Genomic DNA, 20,103 nt, shown 5'->3' on the forward strand with positions numbered 1-20,103 from the left:
GAGGTTCTTAACATTTCAGCATTGATTTCTTAGAAGAAGATTAGTTCATGTAGCTAGAGACAACAAATGGAAAAACTGAAAGCTTCTTGAAATCTCTATCAGCCTTGTTGCCATTACACAGATTCCCTAATTACAAGATGTGCTTAAAATTTTTTTTTTAAAGAAGTGTACTTTGTAAAAATTTTAATGCAACAGTTTTGATCTCAAAAAATACTTTGGGTTTGATTTGGATCAGATTCTTCTGTTATGCATAAACTACTGTCCTTATGTTAACTGTCTTGTATTAGATGTGAAATCAAGAAAGGGTCAACCTACAAACATTTGCCTGCAGCTGCCTCAGAAAGTCCTTCCCAGTCACTGATCTTCTGGAAGTTTTTCCCACTCACTAAGGAAAGAACTACAGCTAACACTTGCAAGAAGGAAAACGAACATGCAGGTCCAGGTCACAAAATTAGTTCTACAAGTTCATCTGTCTTGTTTTGCTACCTATAGAAATTTAGTCAAAGACAAAGATTAAAGCGAGTGTAGAAGCTCTGGATAACACAAGACCAAATATAACCACACTATCCAGCTGCAACAAAATGTCTATATAAGGGAGACAACTAAAATGTATAAATAAATAGGATGATAGCAGAGTCCAGCACATATTTTTCATGTCAAGAAGGAAGGGACAGAAAAAAAGAAAGAAGATTCTACCATTAATGAAGCCACAACGTATTATTTTTTTTTCCCCAGATTTTTTTCAGACATCCATTTTTAAACCAGGTTTCATTTCCTCCCATGGTATTACAAACATTGATTTTATTCCAGTGATAATTTTATCTATTATGATTTATTTCTTATATAGTCTTCTTACTGTCAATAAAAATTGATAGAAAAGGTAGAAAAAAATAGAAATATTTTTGCTAAATTTCTGGAATAAAACAATTAACTCTGTGGCCTGAATTATTGTTAGTATTTGTAGTTGTCTAGTATTCTGTAAGCTGAACAATCATTCTTGTACCTGTGAAACCCATCAGAAAATTTCCTGTTCTTAAAACACAGAAATGAAAAACAAGTTTGTTGAATGAAACTGCTGTTGCTAATAACAAGAATTTTTAGAATATATTTATGTCTTATTTATCATAAGTTTAATACAATTGAAGAAAAGTCCTTAAATTTCTTTGCAAAACTGTGTGGAAAATGTCACACTGATAAATTAAGCTAAGCTGTTTGATTAAAATCCATGTTCAGCACTACATCTTCAGATATCTACAGTGTTCAAACATGGTGTAGCAGAAAAGACTATTCATTTGGCGTTTGTTCAACACAGCTTGATCTTCAAACCGTGAAAAAGAGCTCTGGTGTTTTCTGGTTTAGCTCAGAATAAATCTAACATCAGTCTGACAGTGTGAGCACTTTAGGCAGGTTATGTGGGTGTGAACCCAATTACCACAGCCATATTTCCCTTGGTTAAGTCAGTTAACCCACATATCATGGTCACTTAGGATGCTCTTTCCTCTTCACTCAAAAACTAGCATGATGCTATTCTCTGACAGTGTTCTCTTTACACATTAAATGGATGTATGCATGGGTGTTTTCTTCATAAACTGTTGCAGTAGTAACTCTTCAGAAGAAATTAAATGTTCAGACTACAGAAGTGTCTTTTATATGCTTTTAGAGATGTCTTGTGGCTCAGGGAGGTTTTGTGTGCAGACTTCCAGATTTAAACGCCCACAGGAAAAACACAGTTTATATGTGAATCACACACTACAGGAGAAAAAGCTCATCAGATTTCTAAAAAAGATTGTATTTTTGTAGAAGAAGAGATGCATTAGTCTTAAAATATCAGCAGAGGACAGTAATAAATATATCCTATTTGCACACATTGCTCCAGCTACACACAGCCTGCAGTCAGTCTATGCTCCAGCATTTGTTTTTCCTATTAACTGTCTGTAACTATGTAACTATATATGGAAAGCTACAATAGCTTCCCACCTGGGAGATCCAAAGATTAGAGGGAAGAGCAGATTCCAAGCGGTAGATAAACCTTTGATTTATTGAATTAGGACTGCTGTTCTTATTGAAAAAGCAACTTTCTGCTTTATGAGAAATTAAAGCTTTTTGTAAGCAGCGTTGCGCAGGTGTAATGTAAGGAAAAGTCACTCTTACAAACAGCATTACTCTTTGTAAGACATCAGAGGGAAAACATTAGAGAAATCAAGAAGAATTAGCAATGAGTTAGAAGTTTCCATTAGCTAGTGGAAACATCATCTCTTACAACCTCTGCTAAGGTAATGAAAATTCAATGTAAAATGGGTACCAGCTCATGGAGGAGACATGAAGGATACAGGAATTCAAGCAAGTGGAGAGGTGAGAAAAGAAAAGGAGAAACTTAACATAATGAAAAGGGGGAAAAGAGAAGAAAAAGCAAGCCAAAGAAAGAAGAAAGGTCATGACAAATTCTGTTTATTTTCTCTTGGGAAAAACATCAGCAAGACTGTAAAAAGAGAGAGGTGGAAGCTTTGAGAAGTAATACAACAGAATAAAGGTTACCGGAACTATGGGTACGGCATTCATTTACACTGAAGATGTAGAGCTACTGCATTCACATGCATTTGATCATAGAAATTATAAGGTAATAAAATCTTTTTCTTGCTCTTTTATCCTACCTAGAAATGTGTTTGTGTAAGATACTCTTTTCTGGTTTCTCACCTTTTGGTTTATATATCCTGGAAAATATTTTCTGGGTTTTTCTTTTTATTTTTCCCCCTACCCCCATCATCTTGAAGGCCTGAAGAAGCAGAAAATCAAACTGATGTGGGAGTTTCACATCTTATAAACAAGCTGAGCATACAGTGGTCCTTTTTAACTCTCCAATATGTTCTCTAAATAAACTTGCAGAAAGATGAATCAGGCAAACAAAACAGCTGAGTAACTATTCTAGGAGAGCTACTACTGGTAACAATTTGGATTTCTGGAATTTTTAATAGATAAAAGACAAAACCTAAACATATTCTAGGTAGCTTGCTTGTTTTAGTTCACTCTCTTCCCTGGTACTAGAGTATTAATATTTTAGTCTGATATGAATATGTATTTGTGGGAATTTAATCTTTCTGTGAGGCTAAACATTGAGGAGCAATAATAACTATTAATTAAATATTTTGCAATATTTTATTAATTGAGGACTGTATTATTGCCAAAAACAAAATCCTGCCTCCTAAAAAAAAATAGATGGAAAACAAAACCCTAGGTATTTTAGCTTTGGCACTGTATTCATTTACCAATACAATGAACTACATGATTCTAAAAATTTCAGCTCCTGTGAAAAAAACTAGAGTAGAAAACAAAACTAAGATATTTTAGCTTTGGCACAGTGTATTTATTAACCAATGGGCTGTATTGTTCTTAGAGGTTTTCTTAAGAATTTCATCACATCGTAACTTTTTTAATTGTGGTAAAATATTTTCCTGTCCCCATCAAAGTCTCTGAAGTCCAATGTGTTTTATATCAAGCCACTGGTGAGTTATAAGCCATTGTTCAACAAAATGGTCCATGAAATGGGTAGACAACAAAATCTTAGTCATTTATATCTAGTGAGCTTATTTGCAGCTGATGAGAACCATTTTTCTTTGTTAGAGAAGAAAGTAAGTCTCCTAATCATAGTCAGTCAAACTAAATATCTTAAATAATATCTCACACAGCTTTCAAAACACAAAAAAACCAAACTAAAACCCAAGAGGTAGTGTTCTTCTGAGGATTAGGAAATTATGAAAATAAAACCATGCAATAATACTGTAAAGAAGGAAACCTCCAGAATACAACAGCGAGTCACAATTGGCTAGACAAATGAACACTGAAAGGTATAAAACAGCATACTGTTTTTTATCAAGAATTAATATTTTGCTTGACTAATTTCTCAAGTCCTGTCCTGCCAATATATGCCACCAGTTTTTGTTGAACTGAAAAAAAATTTAAGTTAAAACACCCAATATTTATGAATGCTTTATCTGTCAAAGAAGTAGAAAGTACAGAGAGTCAGTAATATCTCACATAACAGACCTTTCAAAAGATGGACACTGAAAACATACTAACGACAAAGGTATCATTTAAAACTCTGGATATGGCTGATCCAGTAAATACTGTATCAGAGGAAAGGAAGGCAGAGCTGTGTCTAATGTTGCTTTGCCATATCCTCCAAAAATAACTCCCTTTCACCTAAAAAGAACTTCTTAGTTGAACAACACTTGGAGTAAGAATATAAAAAATGTGAGAACATTGTGGTTTTTTAAGTCTATATGGTATCTTATACATCGTATCTAGAAGATAGAGTTCTCTCAATGTAATATAAATATTAAAAATTCAGTCAATATAGTACTAGTTGTTATTATAATGACTACAGTAACATGGCCGCATTTTTAAGTAAACAATAAAGCCTGATATACTTCTGCCTGTAACTATTGATTCTAGCTATCCAAGGATTACTGATGTCTATTACCAATTTTAAATGTAGAAAATCAGAATGTTTTTATGTTATAATCAAAGATAATGCCCTGTTCATGGTCCAATAACCTTTCTTAAGATTGATGACAGTCTGGTTATATATAAGTAACATAAGGAATTTAGGCAAAAGCATCCATTGATGTTTGGAGGCTGATTTTGGTACTTTCTCTTCATCAACAATTAATGTTAGCTCTGGTATATATTTTCTTGTTTGTGTCAGAGAAAGAGAAAAATACAAAAATGTATTTTTACAATAGAACTATACCTACTGTGGGTCGCTTCCTGATTGAGCAATCACGTTAGCATGCTACTTGTGGAGACTATTTATAAATAGCCTTCCTAGCACTCCAAATCATTATATCTGCATCACAATTATTAAATCATACCCGAGTGACACCTACATCCTCAGTGAAAAGCTATGGAGATGTTAGTAACTGCAGTTTAGGATTAGGACAATACCTGAGCCAGAGCAATTTTTTTAAAGCTTTGCGAAGGTCCTATCAATGGATAGAAGCATAGAAGGATATTATTTCACTCTGCAAGTAACACAACTAATTTACTTGGTTTTGTCAAACGCTAAGTTTGCAACTGGGCCTTTGTGGATTATTCACAATGTTTGTCTTTAGGTATTCACACTCCCTAAACTGGTCAACAGAAAGAAAGGGTACCTAAATTAAACCCCTATTCCTAGCTTTGGGAACACCATGTCTATTTCTTGATGGTATCCAAGCCAGTTAAACAAGCTGTCCAATTTAGGCACTTAGAAGCTTAATGTCATGAGAATACCTCTGTATGTTTTCAGGCTAGAGGTGTTGTAAATTCAATGTATACAACATAGCAGCATTTGTTATAGTATATCAGCAATATTCTTTGGTGCTTATCTATATAGTCAAATAGCTTTCAATGTTTCTGGCTTTTCTGAAAACACTCTTAAGGAAAATGTAAGCAGAAAATGAAAAGTAAATTTAATGAGCAGATTTCTCCCTCATTCTTTAAAACAGAAACTGGTCAAGACAATAAATCTATCTATAACAGAGAGCAAACAAGAGGCTGTCATTCCACTTTCTATCAAAACATACTGTTTCGGGGTAATTTTTTTGTTACACAAGCAAATGCAGTTTTCTGGACCATCTAGCTGAGGCTGAGATATATGGAAGAAAAAAAAACCACAGCTAAAAAACTGAAGAGGACTTAGGAAGACTTTCAAGGATCTAAGTTTTAAAAGTCTTCCTTCATAAGTTTTTAATCCTAATTTACATAGAGAAAATTTCAAGAACTAGCAAAAATTTCTACTAACAAGTAAAAACTTGTACTGAAATCTCTTTTCTAAAAGGACGGGTGTCTGAAAAATGAAGAATGTCACGTTGAAAAGTGGTACTACACATCTCTTTAAAAGTACATCACTATAAGCCACAGTTGAGCTATAAATGTTCCTCCAAAAGTCCACATGCATAATTTTTGTATTCCAAATGTGGTCTTCTTATATTTTTATAATAATTAAAACCTATCACAAAAATACCTAAATTAAAAAAAAAATCCGAACTACAGTTATGAGATATGACAGGGACAAATGACCTTGCTAAGTGATCTTCGTAACATTTACCTTCAAAGTGTTATGAACATAGGTTTTTTGCTTTCAGTAAGCATGTTTCACCAGTACTGCACAGAAAAACACAAGTGATTAACCTGATCACACATAAACAAATTCTGTTATATTGCCCCTTTTTAAAGCAATACTGTATAATTCCTCTGAGATACTATATCAGGCATCAATAGCCATTTATCACTCTGAGAAACATCTGTTATGGCAAGTAAAGGAATGACCCTCTGCATTCGTATTTGAGTTCCCCCAGGCCTTGTCCAGGTCACTGGTGCAGAACAGACTCTTGTTCCATGTTTTTTATGTAGGCCTCTTTTCCAAGACTTGAGGGCCTTAGACAAAGCTGTGAGGATTTAGAGATCTGCTCCAGAGTGATACCAGGTTAAAGATGTGAAGAGAAAGCTTTCTACCCTGATATGGGCCTCAGATTATTATCCAATATTGATTTTTCAGGTGGGCAGCAATGAAGTTGCAATAAGAAGTCTGAGGGCATTTGAGAGACCTTAGGGCCTTGGGATGACTTGTTAAGGGATCAGGAGCACAAGCAATGTCTCCTCTATCCTTCCAGTTGCAGGGAATGATAAAGGAAGAAACAGGAAGAGTCAGCAGATCAATACCTGGCTCTGAGCCTGCTATTGCCAGCAGATTTTAGAGGTTTTTGATCATGTGTTTACACAACAATGAGCCTAATGTCAACAGAGAGGGTATACCTGTCTCAAAGGAGGAGAAGGATTTTTGCACAGGAATTGTCAGGGCTCACTGAAAGAGCTTTAAAGTAGATTAGAAGGGGCAAAGGAATAAAACCAGAATCACTAGAGAAAAGTCTGGGGACAGCACACCGGTGTTTGAGGGACAGTGAGCTAGCAAAGTCATTTAGTCTGCCACTTCAGGGGAGGTGGGAGCTGGAGATCCATGCAGGAACAAAGACACAAGGCTTGTTAACATGTTAGTAACCATGGAAGTGCCTGAGAATGGTCGTGTAGGAATCAGAGCTTCTGTCCCCATAAAAGGTGTCAGGATCAACAGCCCAGGTGAGGTGCATCTACACCAATGCACCTTGGGATTGACCCAAAGGTACTGAGGGAGCTGGTGGAAGAGCTTGTGGAGGAGTTCACTGAGATATTTCCCATCATTTACCAGCAGTCCTAGTTACCTGGGGAGGAGAGATCTGAAAGTTAGCAAATATGACACTCATCAAAAAGAAAGGCAGGTTTATGAAAGGCAGGTGTTGCTTGACCAACCTGATACTCTTTTATGACAGAGGGACCCACTTATTTGATGAGGGAAAGGCTGTGGATGTTGCCTACCTGGGCTTCAGTAAAGCCTTTGGCACCATTTCCCACAGCATTCTCTGGGAGAAACTGGCTGCTTATGGCTTGGACAGTGCACTGTTCAATGAGTAAAAACTGGCTGAATGGCTGGGCCCAGAGAATGGTGATGAATGGAGTCATATCCAGCTGGCAGCCAGTCATGAGTGGTGTTTCCTGGGACTTAGCACTGAGAACAGTTCTGTTTGGTATCTTGATCAACAGTCTGGATGAGGGGATCGAATGCACCCTCCCAAAGTCCACAGATATATCAAGTTGGGTGAGAGAGACTGCTGGAAGGTAGAAAGACCCTACTGAGGGATCTGGAATAGCTGAATTGATGGGCTGAGGCAAACTGTGTGAGGTTCTACAAGACCAAGTGCTAGATAGTGCACTTGGGTCACAACAACCCCCTTCAGTGCTACAGGCTGGGGACAGAGTGACTGGAATGCAGCCCAGTGGAAAAGGACCTGGGGGTGCTGGGTTGACCGCAGCTGAACATGAGACGGCATGTGTCCAGGTGGCCAAGAAGGCCACGGACACCCTGGCCTGTAGCAGCAAGCATGGCCAACAGGACGGACAATGATCACCTCCCTGTACTCAGCACTGGTGAGGCCACACCTCGAGTGCTGTGTCCAGTTTTGGGCCCCTCACTACAAAGAAGACATTGAGGTTCTGGAGGGTGTCCAGAAAAGGGCAAGAGAGCTGGTGAAGGGTCTGGAGTACAAGTCTGATGAGGTGCAGCTGAGGAGCTGGGGCTGGAGAAAAGGAGGCTGAGGGTGAACTCATGTCTCTACAAGTACCCTAAAGGAGATTGAAGCGAGGTAGGGATCAGTCTCATCTCCCAAGTAACAAGTGAGATGGTGAGAGGAGACGGTGTCATCTTGTGCCAGGAGAGGTTTAAATTGCATATTAGGAAAACTTTCCTCATGGAAAGGTGTTGATGTGGCATTTAGAGATATGGTTTAGTGGTGGACTTGGCAATGCTGGATTAATGGTTGACCTTGATGACCTTAAAGTTCTTTTCCAACCTAAATGATTCTATGATTCTATACCAGTGAACCTCTCTTTTGCAAAAACACAGTGATTTTTTGTCTTCCTGATGCATTAAATTCCATGGTGTCTAAAACTCTGCATTGGCTATAGTGGTAAATGGCACATAGAAGGATGCTTCCAAGGATTCTTTTTAACTAAATGGCTGCTTTCAAGGTATTTTTTTATAGGTAACACAGGTTCTTAGACCACTTTCTGCAGGAACAGGAAAAGTTTTACTCTAAGTGATGACATTACAGTCAGTAATGAAGAACATTATGTAGATAGTAATATACCAAGCAACCAGAGTTTTATGGTGAAAAAAAGTAAAATAAAAGTACAGTGATTTAATTGCTGACCATCTGAAAAACAAGTATTAGTTGCCACTAGAGCCATTTTAACAATTTTTCTGTCATGTCATGTTAATATTATATTTTGCTTGCACCTTTCCTTCTGAACAGTTGGTTAATGGAAATGAATACAGCTTGCTAAGTTTCCTCAAAAGCAACAAGGTTAGTAACGAGGTCAAAAGAGGAGGAAACAGCCTTAGGCAGTGTTCACCATGAATGAAAAGGAAGATAAGGAAGATTTGCTCTTTTCCCTGCCCAAGTATATAAAGGGCTCCTTGGGTTACAGTCATGCATGTGAGAAGCCAGTAATTAGGACTTAATGGAATTCATACACTGTAGAAGTAAAAAGATCTTTTGTATACATTAAAATTAGGGAGAAAAGTAGAATGCTGCCTGTGATTTTTTGATTAATCTGTATTATAGGAAGCCTGCTCCCATTCTACTAATTTGAATTTTTGTACTTATTTATTTATATAGCACATGTAGTAGCCAAAATATCAACAACTGAATGCATTGTTTCTCTTTCTTCTATTTCCTTTTCTCAAAGGTCTAGGGGTAAATTTAAACATACAAAATTCTAAAAGCTATTTGTCTGCAAAGAAGACAAGTGAACAAATTTTCTTTTCACTAAAAACATTTCTTAAATTATATTAAAGATTTTTTGTCAACTTTTCTGATTTGTGTCAGTTACAGCATTTGCATCTTCAGCTGGTGGTTCATTAAATGAAGAAATCACATAGTCCGTCACATCAAGTGTTTGACTTAAGAACAAAAAATGGCAGGCTGTCATCACATCTCTCTATTATTATTTTAATGCAAAATTATCAGCTGTACTGACAAACAAAATTCATTGCCGATTAACATGAAGAAGGCACAGCTTGTGAACAGTTTAATATGAGGAACATTTGGAGATCATTCTTGCTGCCTTTTAAATTAATGGGGATTTTGCCATTGAGTTCAGTGGAAACAAGACCAGATTCTATGCAGTGCACTGATAGTTATACTAATATAATTTGAACTTTCAGTGATAGCAAAGAAAATACCTCAGTCAAATTGTTTAGTGTAACAGAAATGTGATGTTCCTTCTCTTGGGCTCCTAGAACTTCTGCTAGGAGTAGAAATATGTTTTTAACTACCTATATAACTATGGCTATATTAAAAAAGGGAATTTATATATTATATTCCAGAGCATTCAAAGTATTTTTTTCAGAATGGTATCACCTGAGGTGTAACACAAGGGTGTAACATTAGATTATACACTATATACTGGATTGTACTAATCAGCATCTGAAATTTTAGCTTTCAATATTGTCTAAGTCTACGGAAACCTAAACTTTCCTAGAGAAAGGATATGTCTGCCTTGAGATAAAAAACACGTTTTCTGTTCCAGAATTCAGTGCTATTTCTTTACAAGGTCTGTCTTAGTTTCTCTTAAGGATTAAAATTAGAGATAAAAATTGGCTCACTGGAATTCCAAGGTACAGACCTTGTAAAAACCATGGTATGTGCAATATGCATAGGAATTTCCTAACGGTCACAACGATGTGGAAGTTGATTACAGCATTGTACACAAACTGTTACAATGGTCATTCACTCATGTATGTCTGTTTGGCCACTGCTTTTCTGCCTCCAAAATTCAGGTCTTTCACTATCATCAAAATATCATCCAAATGTTACCATTGCTAACTTCTCTCTCTCTCTTTTGTTCATCCACTTATACCTTTATTCTCTTCCTCTTCATTCCTGCTTCACACTCAGTTGTTCCTGTGAATCTGTAAGACACCACAGTTACTTGATATGTTTTAGGTCCTACATATGGGTCAGTATAGTAGCCAACTGTTGATAATAATCACCAGAGAATACTACATGTTTCTAGGAGAAATGCATTTCTCCACAACAGACAAAATATCAAGATATCAAGGTAGTCATAAGCCATCTCATAAGGTTTCTGAGATAAGAGGAGTGAGCAGAAAATTCCATCAAGTTTTGTTTCCTCTTTTTGAGTCCCACATAGATGACAGCACAGATAGCAAACCAGTTTATTCACTAATCTGCTCACGACTTCAAAGATAAAAGCTAGTATGAATAAGGAGAACTACAGGGAAATACAAAACTGATATTCAAAGCAGAACTTCATTCACTTTTTGCAATAAAATGTATATGTAGACAAATGAAAACACTTTTACAAAATAACACCTTAGTTAAACAAACCACAGTAGCTGGTAGCTCAAGCAAGAAGAAAGTTAGGTTACTTGGACTAAAAGACTGCTGTGTCCTCAAGAGTTTTTAAACCTGTACTATTTTCAAGTAAATTAATTCTAGATAAAAGTATGCTTTTCAAGTTGGATAGTATGAAAGCGGTTTGCATTTGAGTCATGGATTAAATTAGGGGAAGAAGGTACATTTCTGGAAGCTGGTTTAGCTGGTGCCTGCCAGTTTTCTGTTTTTGTATTTAGCATGTTGAATTTCACTCCTTTTCTTTTTCAATTTAATAAAATAATCATATTTTTCTTTCATAAATATCACTGAAAGTATAGCATTGCCTGGACCCACTAATTAATTTCCTCTTTTAAAAAGGTCAATTGATTATTTTCTGGCTTATGGTTATTCCCTAAGATATTCTAAAGCTTGGGGCAATTCCAAGCACAAATACAGGTTGGGTGGAGGCTGCATTGACAGCAACCCTGAGGAGAAAGTCTTGGGGGTGTTGGTTGACCAGAAACTTGACATGAGCCAGAAGGGTGTGCTGGCAGCCCAGAAAGCCAGTTGTGTCCTGGGCTGCACCCAAAGCAGTGTGGCCAGCAGCGTGAGAGCACTGATTTTCACCTCTATTTTACTCTCATGATACCCCACCTGGAGTGCTGTGTCCAACTCCAGGGACCCCCAGAAGAAGAACATGGACCTCCTAGAGTGAGTCTGGAGAAGGGCCAGGAAGATGCTCAGAGCGATGGAGCGCTTCTCCTGTGAAAGGCTGAGACAGCTGGGATTGTTCATCCTGGACAAGAGAAGGCTTCAGAGAGACCTTAGAGAACCTTCCAGTATCTGAAGGGGGATTTCAAAAAGGATGGAGAGGGACTTTTCACAAGCGCATGTAGTGATACGACAAGGAGAAACAGCTTAAAAAATCAGAGGATAGATTTAGATACATATTAGGAATTAATTCTTTGCTGTAAGGGTGGTGAGTGCCCAGAAAATTGTGGATGCTCCATCCCTGGAAGTGTTAAAGGCCAGGCTGGATGGGAACCCAAGCAACTGGTCTAGTAGAAGGTGTCCTGCCCATGGCATAAACCTTGCTATGATTCTATGAAAGAGATTTACCTTTTTATTGCTACATCAAAAATAATGAGTTAGTATACATTTTAAAAATAAAAGTAATTATTTAAATACTTGGATTTTTATTCCTTAGATAGTTCATGACATGATAATTCCGACAAAAAGAATGACATTCAATTAGAAGGAAACAAAAACTGTATCGTTTAGAGGTACATCTTAAATAATGTTAATTTCCAGCTGCAAAGACATGGTCAGTATTACTGTGCTAGGAATGAGAAGTCATAAGGCACTCATCTTTCATGAAAGAACAGTCAAATTAATGTGAGTGGAGCAGATGTCTCAGTAGATCAATAATATCCCCTTGACAGCCACTAACATATGCCAAAACATAACATCTGAAAGACAATGAGGAAGAAAAAGACAATAAGCACCTGTTACGCTATCCCAGTTTTATCGTTAAGGTGACACCAAGCAGTTCAAACTGAATACAAAACATCCAACAGAAAATGCCTACAATCTGCTTAAACATTTTTTTTTAGTTTAGAGGAAGAAAATGCAAAGACCACGACTGAGCTGCATGGAAGGCATGTGTTTAATAGTAAGGGGAAAAATAAGACAGTGTCCTATTTTTAAGGGTCCAAACCCATTAGTATACTGAAGAATGTATTCAACTCCTGTTGATGTGAGATACTGTCAAATTCTGTTAAATTATTCCGAGATCCTGATTCTGCTGCTCTTAAATTAGTTTTTTCTTTATTCCTCAAACATTTGTTAATATAGGAAAAATGGTAGAACCTATCTTTAAAGTAAGTAATAAGGTCAGATGGGAGCATGTTCGTTTACAGCATAAACATAAATAATGGACATTGATAAGAGGAATCTATGAGAGTGACTTGCTAAAGAAAGAATTCCAATTTTTCCCCCACTGGCTATCACAGATACCTCAACATCAGCAACACTGACAACTCCATCTGGATAACTAGACCAAGCTTGTCAAAATTGTCCAGCTGAAATAAAAGTTCTCAACATATACATATGTACACGTATAAACATGGATCATTCACTGTCATTTCACTCTAATCCACCCAGAGGGATCTATTATTAAGAAATTAAGAAATATTAACCAGTTATTTGGGGTATAATTTGGTTGTGATCAAAACTTTGAACTTCTGCTTTAATAATCACAGGATAATAAAAAAATGGGGCTTGAAGGAACCATGGGAAGTCATCTAGTCCAGGTAAGATAAATGATAGCTACATTGTTTCCAAGAGCTGTTTGACCAGTTCTTAAAAACCTCCAGTGGTGGAGGTTCCATCACTTACAAAGAGAGTTATGACAGTTCTTCAGTGACTTTGCTATTTTAAAGTGTTTTTCAATAATGAAACAGGTCAAACTTTACAGAACTGTAATTCATCTCATTAATTTATTCCAGACTAACTCCACTAGACCACACAGCTCTTGAAGTACAATGCCCCAAACAGTAGTTTTCTAGCATACCAGAAGCCACATTTCTGATTACTTTATGCATCTTTCTGGCTGTACTTTAGCTTTGTGCTTGTTTTTTTTTATAGCACAGTGGGCTCATGCTCAGATTTTCTGAAAAACTGCTACCAAAGCAGCTGTCTGCATTTTGTATCACTGCAGTAAATAATTCTTGCTTTATGTTTTCACATGCACTGCTGCTTTGTCATTATCATTTTGAATTCCGATCCCATCGTCCGGCATATGAGCTCTCTCCCAGTTTTGGATCATCGCAAGATACAATAAACATACTCTATTCCATCATCTAGGTTGTTAATAAAAGTATCCTGGACAGTGTACTGCATCAAATGAAAGATGTATGACAGCTAGTGCTTTGCTCCTCTACTTTATTTGACTTTTTGCTCTAGAATTTTTCTGAGGATTGATGTTAACTGTCAACAATTGCCAGATTGTTCTCTTTGTTCTGTTTACAGTCAAGCAGTGTGATTGCTTTTTTCCAGTTCTCTTGATACCTTGTCTCCTTCTGCAAGATCTTAAATATAACAGTTAAGAGTTCTGGATACATATATAGGGTAGTAACAAAGTTCATGTCGGGAAACTGCACAGAAGAGTTGTACTGCTTACTCAGCACAGTGCCCTGGAACTCTGCTCTAATCATGAATTATGAGATACCCTGGGCTATGCCAAAGTAGCATAATGCCATGCATTTGCTGCACAACTAATCACCAGGGAAGATCAAAATTGTTTAAATAAAAGCAGAAAAATTTTAACTGCAGCTGGCAGGTACACAGGACACAGGGCACATGCTGTGATTGGGACATCACCTACGCCAAAACACGGACTGAGCAATGATGATGAAGAATCATATTTACTTAAAATAATGTTACTAGTCACTGTAAAACTCTGGAAAGTAAGGAGTTCATGTACTGCTAGGCCTCAAACACCAATGGCCACTCAAGTGGGCAAGTTAGAACAGGATGTGGTTGGGAAGAGGGGCTGTAAAGTGGTAGGCCCAACTTCCCTGTTCTGGTCCATGGTGACTGCACAACCTAAAGAACAGTGCAAGCAAAGGAATGGGGTCAAAGAGTGGTCATGAACAGTCTACTGAGAGTCAATCCAATAGTGGGGGATTGAGATCACAAAGACCCTCAAAACCCCCAACCCATTTCCAGAAATGTCCAGAAGAACAGACTGTGCATGTGCACCCATTTACATGATGAGCAAGAAACCTAATCCCAGAGCAGAAAAACTCACCGATGAAATGGTACCCCAAATAAAGGTTATTCTTTGGAATAATAAGGATGGACTCTTAATTTTAAAAAAATAAAAAAACTAAATTAAGAACAATGTTGTCATTTGAGATAAGGGCTGCATACAGCTAACAACGAGATAACCAATTAGACCCCAACACTGAAGTGAGATAAATGAACTGATCAAAATGTGGCAATCTTCCACACTACAGACAGCTCTGTAAGAGACTTGTTAACAGCACACAAGAGCAGCTGCGCAGTTCATAAACTCACTAGGGACTTGGTACAGGTGTACAAAGTAATACCATGTCTAGAAAAATCAGAACAATGAACCAGGGAATTGCCACTAGATAAGGTCCCTACAGCAATATTAGTATTTATAATTGCAAGACAGCTCACAAATCAGTACATATCTGAACTGGGCTCCAATCCTGACAGTAACCTAATAATAGTAAACTAGAAAGAGCTGGTATGAGAACTATGATCAGAGTTCAGAGCTTTATGAACTACTTTGCTGAAAATTGTTATTTAATGAATATATACAACTTTAATGCAGTAATGTTAATTATCTTTTAATTCTGTTTAATTATATAATACCAAAACATAAATCTAATTTAAAAAGCAAGCAGTAAAACTTGGAAATTATTCCCTGCATCCTGGATGAAAAGATTTCTCAAGGAAAAAATTTAGATTTTATCTGACTCATAGGATTTTGTTTAAATAATCGTTAATTTCAAATAACCTTTAAATTTTGTTTAAATATAACTATACTTAAAATTACCTGTCATATCACATATACTTCCCACCTCTATGAATCAGAGCCATCTGTGTTAGCAGGAAAGCACCTAGCATCAGTTTGGATACATCAGTTAAACCCCTTCTTCCCTCTGCCCTCAAAACCGATGGTAGGAAGTCCTTCATTCACTTAAGTCCCTGACAAAACACGTAATGACTGCACTCCAGCTGGGATTTCACGTCTTAGCTCTTCTTATCATTCTGAAATCAGAGTAGATTTCCAGACTTACTTTTAAATTTCCTTACAAAGGTGGCCAACAAGTTTCACTTTGTTGATACCACCAGCAGAATGATAAATTAGGCAAAAGGCAAAGGTTTATGAATCAGGTACTATAACACAGTATATTCCCCTAACACTAACATCTGACTTCTATGCAAACAACACAGAAAGGTGACCTTGGTGAAGCAGTGCTTAACAAATGAGAGTTCTTAGCTATTCCGTATATACATAGTGTATAAACATATTGCAAAACTATATCCAGCTGCATTTGATTTTTTTTCAGCCTCTCTGAAATATTCAGTTTTTATCTGCAACTCTACAGTTCTTGGAATGTACCCCACAATGCCATTTCTGTTTTATTTAAGAGTTCACATTTCATTTTAGAAGTAAGCAGTAATTTTTTTTTCCCAGCAATTTCCTAGGTCCTACCATATTTCACTATCATGCCTTTTATCTTCTGCTTTATAATTGGAAATGGGAACACAAAGAGAAAACTTTGAAAATATATGCCAGTGAAGGATGCTGCTGATGGAATGATGGGATATTTTATCAGTCTTTATTAGCAGCAATTGTTTGATTTTTATTTGATGTCTTTCTGTGCTGGGCACTGCACAAGCAGAAATTACAAGACAATTTATCCTTTGGAATTATCCCCTCCTGTTGGTTGGATTGCAATTGTGATTGTAAAACAATGAACAAAGATAAGAGAAAGGTGATCACAGGAGTGATTACCTAATTTAATTTTGAGCCTGCAAATTCTGTTTTAGGTAGGACATGTGAAAAAGTTATTCCAGGCTGTAAGCAGAGTCTTTTAACAATTTATTAATGGCTCACTGATTACATAATAACATTACCTTATTTTTTTGTGCTTCTTTTTACCCCATTTCTTTACTTTTTCAGTCCGTCATGACAAGCAAACAACAGCTAATTGCAAGAGTAATATACAATGCACCATAAACTGCACAGACACTTATGGAACGCCACACTGTTAAATCAAAGACTGGATGAATGGCCAGTTCAGTGATAAGAGCCTTGTCTAGTGCAGCACTCCTGTACCACAAGAGGAGCCAGCCTCTTGTGGTACAACAAATCAGCCAGACTGTTCTTGAAGCCTCTTCTAAGCAGAAGGTAGCAGAATCAAATATCTGCAAAATATTATACTGTTTACAATGTCAGAATCTGCTATAACTGAGGTTGTAAAGTAGTTTTCAATCTAGGTCCCATTTTTGCACTGTGGTTTTGAAATCATTAACCCACTAGGCTTGACATTTTACTTCGGTGAAAAACATATTTGTTGATAATACATATTTGCAAACATATTTTCTACTGTTTTCAGTTCCAAAAGAAATAATTTTAAGTCTTTGTTCTACCAAGTACAAATGTCCCAGCTATGCTGTGGCCTTATCAGCCTCCCTGCTGCACAACTTTGATCACTTGTGCAAACTGTAAAGAATTTTTTGAAATAGGCAGTTGAGCCAATGGCAAAAGTCCTATTGCCTTTAGCAGAACCAGCACTTCACTCAAACTTTGAAGCTTAGAATGATATAAAGGTGATCTTTAGAGACAAGTTCCTCCTTCATCAGGTTTGCAGTACAAGGGCTTATTCCAGCAAAACTGGGAATGTCTGAGCGCCGTATTGGGCAGGTAAAATATATGCTTGAAAGAAAGGTAAGTGTGCCTCAGGCAGAGCACATTAAGCAGAACAGATACTTGTCTCCACAATATTTTTCTTTTATGATCTAACCTTTAGTCTTTTAGTTATTGGTTCAAATGCTTTTCAGGATTGCTTTCTGTCTTTAAATGAGGCAGAATTAAAATGATCTAAGGCTTTGAAAGCTGCTTAAAAACTTAACCTCTCTAAAGCCTCATACATTTAACATTATCTGAAATATTAGCCTGCCTTACATTAGTTTAAAAATAAATAAATAAAAGTAACACAAATTTGTCGGCTAAGCAGCCAAGAGAGAGTTAGCATATTTTATTAATATCTTGCATTTAAGGTTATATACCAGGAGACAGGATAATAGTCTGAAATCCAGACTCTTCAGAGTTCACAAAACTGAATAAAATTTAAGATGTTTTAAAGATTAATAAACATTAGAGAAAGTGACATTGGCTGCATGTCAAGTGAATTGTGACCACACACACCACATAATATGCTCTGAGCTCCTGATCTCTCAAGTCATACAGAACAGAGATTTGGCCAAAAGCATCCTTTGGCTTATTACCAAGTCATAAACCCGGGTGTTCTTGCCCTAGAAACCAGGGCACCGATAAGGATAGAAAAATAAGAGAAAAAAGGCACGATTATAACCAAATTGAGCATAAAATCTTAGAATTAGCTATGGGAGACTTTTTTCTTATTGTCCCTACACTTTCCTCCTTTGGAAAGTGAGGAAAATTTCTCTTGGAGTCATTCGGAGGTATTTACCTATGACAGCAATGGGGTCATTTTCTTAAGAAAGGTAAATAGTCACTCAAGCACAGCATACTTATTTCACAGTCCACAGTCTTTTTTGCTGCTTCTGCAGCTCATTTATTTTCTACAATACTTTTGACAAATTTCAAATAATATTTTAATGGAAATGTTTGTGAAAGTTTAAAGCTGAACTGTACATTTACATTTTTTTTCCTATTGCTATAATATATTGTCATCGAATTTTACTTTGTGTTGTTCATATGGGTTATGGGGCCTTCTAGGAATCAATTATACAACTCTATGGGAAAGAAAATAGAGAATTATTAGAAGTCAGGGTACAAAACTCATGGTATTGTTTATGGCTGTTGCCTTTCTTCAAACACTGCAACAACTGGAAGTGCTTCAGAGAGAAGAGGTGTAAATTGAACAGGGAGGGATCAAATTTAGAACATCTGATACAACTTCCAGGCATGGGATTTGCAAAACACAAGGAATACTGATGAATGGTTCACAGCATACATGGCTATGGACAACTGCCATTAATGGAAAGAGAAAGAGACTAAGTAACATACATGATGAAAAACCTGGGTGAGATCACCCACAAGCAGGAACTAATCTGTTTTCTATTTTGGCAGGCTTGTTATACCAATGAACAGTATTGATCTTCTCCTATGTAGGTGTAAGCAGCAGACATGCAAATAGAAAAATTGAGCTCAAATTAGTCTGTTCATACTGTAAATAAAAGAGCCACTATGAACATTACTACTTCCATCACCTCAAGTACTTTCTCTTACTCCCTCACCTTTCAACATAACGGCATTTTAAAAAACACGATTTCATAATGATATTAGTTACAACCAATTTGGAAATAAATAGCTCGCATTGAAAAAAAATACTAGTAGTATTACATTTCATATTTGGGGGATTTTTTAGGATTTAAGCATTTTCTACACTTATATGCCTTAACCTGGATTAAACACTTGTTTACTCATTAGTGGTACTCATACTTAGTTATTCCTGATATACTCATACTGGCATGTTTAAAAATACAGTTACAGAAGAAGTGCTGTATTTCAAAACTCTTTTCAAAGAAGGAGAAAAAAAGGAAAAATCAATCAAATATAAAATTTTTTAATGAAAATCCATATTCTAAGGAGATGCATGTGTTGCCACTTTGAAGAGAAGGACCCACGCAAATGATAAAATATAGCTTTGCGTTGGTCTTACCGCTGGAAGACTGAACAGATGATTCAAGGATGGTAACAAGTGAACATTTGTGAACTAAACAGAACATGGGCAGAAGGTTGTGTTATAACAACATTAACACTGAATGATTTGGAAACCTGGTTTTTGCTTTTTTTGCATAACGTCTTCATATTCTCACTAGGTTCATGACTAATGAGAATCAAATTGTACAGATCCAACATTATAAGACTAAGAAAGGTCATTAAAAAAAAAAAGGCTTGCATTAGTCAGCATTTGTCAAACACAAAGACCAACGCTGTTACGAAGACTTTTTCCTCATACTTAAGAGGGTCTATTTGCCTTAACCCTCTGAACACTAAGCAGCTGACTGATGAAGTTGCAAAACATGATTTTTTTAAAATTTGTGAACAAGTAAGAATTTGAGGCACAGAAAAAAATTTAACATCTCACTAAGCAACTTTAAAAGATGGATGAGAAATCAATAACACTGCACTTGAAAATATACAATTAAAATCAGGTGGTGATGTTGATGACAAACACCTCATTCAAAGTAAAGATAATTTAACCAAGTGAAATGCTAGAATAATATAAATCTTCTTTTTATCTATACTGATGATCTTTAGATGGGGTGGGCTGGTGCATCTGAGCTAAATAATGAAGAGGAACAAATTATTGTTGTGTTTGAA

The 20,103-nt window shown here is 36.5% G+C and overlaps 1 protein-coding gene across 11 annotated transcripts in view; it reads right to left on the reverse strand.

Annotated features, from left to right (window-relative positions):
• Positions 1-20,103, reverse strand: part of DLGAP2 (DLG associated protein 2) — a 459,270-nt gene that overhangs the window by 180,002 nt on the left and 259,165 nt on the right. The window lies entirely within an intron of this gene.

This window comes from Corvus cornix, chromosome 3 (genome assembly GCF_000738735.6).
Source record: "Corvus cornix cornix isolate S_Up_H32 chromosome 3, ASM73873v5, whole genome shotgun sequence".
NCBI classification, from domain to species: Eukaryota; Metazoa; Chordata; class Aves; order Passeriformes; family Corvidae; genus Corvus; species Corvus cornix.